Below are 5078 nucleotides of genomic sequence, written 5' to 3'. Positions count from 1 at the left end.
CCCTCCCTGTCCATTTGGGGTTTGCTCATCCACACAATCTCCCTGACCATTGTTCTTCTGTTCTTGGGGTGGGGCAGAGGGAGACCAGGTCTTTCTATGCACTCTCAGCTGGCACAGGACTCACTGTGGAGCCCGGGCTGGTCTGGGACTTTGAACAACGCTCCTTCCTCCTCCTCCTCCTCCTCCTCCTCCTCCTCCTCCTCCTCCTCCTCCTCCTCCTCCTCCTCCTCCTCCCAGGTAAATGCGCCTCCACTCCCAGCCTGCCAGTTGCTCTTGACCTGAGGAAACCTCTGGGGCTTCCACCTAGCTAGCTTGGCTTCCCACCCCCACCCCCACCCCCATTGGCTCTGCCTCCCTCCCTCCCCCTCTTCGGCGCCCTCCAGGAGGCACAAACCTAATCAGACTGATTATCGCCCAAGTTCAGTTCCACTCTCTCTGGCCGCGACACAGGCTGTAAATTTCCTTCACTGTGGGGCTCCCCTGTGAGTCCTGCCTCCTGTCTGGCGGCTCGGCCTCCCCGCCCCCCACCTGCTGTATCATCGCAGATGAGTCAGCCCTTCCACCCCCTGGGGTATCACTTAAATTCCACCTGCAGACCCACAGCACCTTCGTGGGTAAGGCAGGGTCCCCCACAGGGGGCGCAGAAGCCAAACCCCTCACAGCCATCCCAAATACCACACTGTTAATGGACTCGGAGATCTGACCCTTTCCCCCACAACCGCCCCCCATCTCTGCAGGCTCAGGAGGCAGGCCGCCGGCATCCCTTGTGGTTTATTTATTACATGATAAAGTCTGAGCCCGTGGCTTTAATTTCATACTCCGTCCTCCCCACCCCTTAGGTCTTTAGAGATAAAGTGTGACCAGAAAAGAGCCAGAGAGGGAGAGGCAGGATTTATAGGTCCTGGGTGCCCTGGGATGTGGAAAGAAGCCCGGCTGGCCATTTCCTCCCCTTGCTTCCTTCCAGAGGAAGGGTGCGGAGGCCTGGCCCTGCTCAGGAAGCAGAGAGCTCTTTAGAGAGGGCCGGTGATTCAATTAAGCTTTAACAAGCCACGATTGCATCTTCCATACACCAGGCACCATGTGAGGCGCTGGGGGTGGCGGGACAGGAAGGGGGAGACACCCAGGGAGGGAAGACCCTCATCTCACGCCCAGATAGAACCGAGAGAGGGATGAGAGGGATGTTCCAAGTGCCTGTCACAGCAGCGGAGACCGGGGTAAGAGAGACGTGGCTCTACCGGAGGGCTTCCTGGAGGAGGAGGGATGGGGTCTGATTCTAGAGAGGACGACTCTGGAAGGGGAAAGGGGCTGAGAGGATGGCTTCTGTGTAGCAGGCAGGGGGTGGAGTCCCGTTTCTAGGGACCTTGAGAGGAAGCAGGTGTCATTTGCTTTGACCGGAGAGTGGGGGTGCTGGGGAGACAGGCGCGTCCCTGGAGCTAGCTGGCCACCAGCTTAGCAGACACAGGGTGCTGCAGGATGAGGGTTAGCATAGGGGGCCACCTGAGAGCCGGGCCTCTGGACGTGGCCGGGTGTGTGTGTGTGGGTGTGTGTGTGTGTGTATTATTATCTGGGTTATGGGCTGGAGAGATGGCTCAGCCGTTAAAGGCTAGGCTCACAACCACAAATATTATCTTGGTTACATTAATTGAGGAGGAACGACCTGCCCACCGTGGGCGGCGTCATCCCCTGGCTGGGATCCTGGGCTGTGTCGGTGGTGTAAGTGGACAGCGGCGCATGCGCTCATCGTTCTCTGCTTCCTGACTGGGGTGGGATGTGACCCGCTGCTCAAGCTCCTGCGGCCACCGTGAGTTCCTCCCCACGGAGACATGCGCCGCGCCGCCACCCAGGAGGAGCCCTTCCTCCCTAAGCTGCTTATTGCGGGGTGTTTTATCACAGCAAAAAAGAAAAACAAACCCAAGGCAGGGCTAACAGAGGTCGACACAAATAACAAATCCAAGGTGGGCGACATCCTGGGGCAGGCACCCGAGGCTGACCTCCGACCTCCACATGCACGACACACACGGTGTATGACACGCGCACGCACACACACACACACACACACACACACACACACACACTGATGTCAGCAACTGATTTACTTATTCACTTCACCTTTGTATGTATATGGTGTGTATATATGGGGTGTGTGTGTGTGTGTGTGAGCGCACATGCCATGTGAGTGTGTGGAGGTCAGAGGGCAGCCTCCCGTGTTATTCCTCCCCTCTCTCTCGTTTGCTGCCGGCTGCAGATGATGGCAGGGAGCTGGCCCGTGAGCCTCCAGGATTCTGTCCCCACCCCGCTCCTCACGCAGGGAATGTGGGATCACAGACGCGTGTCCCACCACGTCCGGCTTCACGCTGGTTCTCGGGTCCAAACCTGGAGCCTCACGCACATGGTTTTACTCACTGGCCGGGCCCCGGCATGTAGAGAGCAGACATTTTCCTCGCACACCGACGAGATGTTTGTGAGAGCCCAGCACTTGCTGGTCCCTAAAGTGAGTCCTGGTGGACGCCAGGGAAGAGAGACAGACAGACAGACAGACAGACAGACCAGCACACGGGGGGCTTCTACAGCACGTCAGGAAATAACGGATGATGGATGGCTGCTTCTAGTTTTAAGAATGCATGTGTGTACCTGGGGGGGGGGGTTGTGTGTGTGTGTGTGTGTGTGTGTGTTCATACAATATATATTTGTACAGCATGTGGTATGTGTATGTGTGTAGTGGGTGTGGGTGTGTGTCTGTACAGTATGTGTGTGTGGTATTGGTGTGGTCCATGTGTGGGTGGGTGTGGTGTGTATGTGTGTACAGTGTGTGTGTGTATGTGTGGTGTATGTGTGTATGTGTGGTATGTGTGATATATGTGTGTGTATGTGTGGTGTGAGTGTGATGTGTATGTAGTGTGTGTGACATGTGTATATATGTGGTATATGTGTGTGATATATGTGAGTGTATGTGGTGTGTGTGTGTTTGGACAGTATGGGGGTGTGGTATGTGTATGGTGTTTGTGGTAGATATGTATGTGTGTTCATACAGTGTGTATTTGTACAGGTGTGGTAAGTGTGTGTCTGTATGTGTGGTGGGTGTGGGTTTGTACAGTGTGTGTGGTGGTGTGTGTGTGGTACGTGTTTGTACAGTGTGTGTGTGATCTATGTGTGTTGTGTGTGGTACGGTGTCCAGGCTCCCTGTCTCTCGGTCTCTGACGACCAGACACAGCCCTTGTCCTCCAGAACCATGACCCAAAGCAAACCTCTCTTCCCTTCCAAGGTGACCCCGCCCTGGGCAGTTTGTTACCGTCTAAGACACCGTTTTATAAAAGCTGCACCATAACTGGATTATAAAACCGGATGAGCTCACGCAGGGAGGAAGTGTGAGGAGAGAAGGAGATAAACGCTGAGAACTTCAGGGTCAAGAAGACAGAGCTGGAATGTGGCTCTGTTTGGAGAGCTTGCCCGGCAAGGGCTCCATTTCCTGCAAACTGCACAAGCCGAGCGTGTCAGAGGACACTTGGGGTCCCAGGCCTGGGAAGGCTGAGTCAGGGGGTCATGAAATCCCTCCTCTGCGCCAGCTATGTGAGCCGGGACGCTAGCCGGGGAAATGGGGGTCTAGAAGCCTCTTCTATTTTAAGAAGCAAGATAAGCTAGAGGAACTGGGATATCGCAGGAGGGCAGGGTAGGGTGGGGTACGGAAGGGAGTCCTTAAGTGGGTGCCATGGGGGGGACACCCCGCAGAGACCCATCAGAGTCTGAGGCAGAGAAAATTGCTAATACCAATCCTGTCCTTTAAAAAAAAATCCATTTTTTAAATTACATGTGTTCGTGTTCGTGTGTGTGTGTGTGTGTGTGTGTGTGTGTGTGTGTGTGTGTGTGTGTATGGTGTGTGTGTGTGTGTATGGGGTGTGTGTGTGTGTGTGTATGGGGTGTGTGTGTGTGTGTGTGTGTGTGTGTGTATGGGGTGTGTGTGTGTGTGTGTGTGTGTATGGTGTGGTGTGTGTGTGTGTGTGTGTGTGTGTGTGTATGGTGTGTGTGTGTGTGGTGTGTATGGGGGTGTGTGTGGTGTGTGTGTGTGTGTGTGTGTGTAGCGTGAAGAGGTTAACGTCACGTGTCTTCCACTACTCTCCCTCTTACATACTGAACCCTGAGCTCACTTGTGCGGCTAACACACCCAGACAGCCTGCTCTGGGGACCCCGGTCTCTGCTTCCTGGGCCCTGGGGTTAAAGCCCGGACATTAATGCCCACCCTGGGTATTTATGTGGGTGCTGGGGATCCCAACTCTGGTCCCCACACAAGTGCTTTACCCACGAACCATCTCTCTTTTTTTTTTAAAGATTTATTTATTATGTATACAGTGTTCTGCTTGCCCACCAGAAGAGGGCGCCAGGTCTCATTACAGATGGTTGTGAGCCACCATGTGGTTGCTGGGAATTGAACTCAGGACCTCTGGAAGAGCAGCCAATGCTCTTAACCTCTGAGCCATCTCTCCAGCCCCCGAACCGTCTCTTGAACCCCATCAACTAATGTTAACGTTAGCAGATAAACTATGAGTTTGGGGACCGTGAGAGGGTGGTAACGGCTCTTGTTGCCAAGCCTGAGTTCCAACCCGGGAAAGACTTCTGCAAGTCATCCTCTGACCTCTATGCATTCAAGACGCGCGAGCGCACACACCCAGAGCACACATGCATACACACACACAAATATGCACACGCGTATACACACAGCATATATACACACAGCACACACAGGGACACATATATACACACACATAGACACACACACATACACACACACATACACACACACATACACACACACAAATATGCACACGCATACACACACAGCATATATACACACAGCACACACAGGACACATATATACACACACACATACACACACACATACACACACACAAATATGCACACGCATATACACACAGCATATATACACACAGCACACACAGAGACACATATATACACACACATACACACACAATGTAAAGGAGTGATTTTCGTCACCAGACACACGAGTCTCTACACTTGTCATGACTCAGCCCCTCCCTCACTGCCTGATTCAGGAAGGAAGGGTG

Source organism: Peromyscus leucopus, chromosome 23 (genome assembly GCF_004664715.2).
Source record: "Peromyscus leucopus breed LL Stock chromosome 23, UCI_PerLeu_2.1, whole genome shotgun sequence".
Lineage (NCBI taxonomy): Eukaryota > Metazoa > Chordata > Mammalia > Rodentia > Cricetidae > Peromyscus > Peromyscus leucopus.
This window is presented reverse-complemented; position numbering follows the sequence as displayed.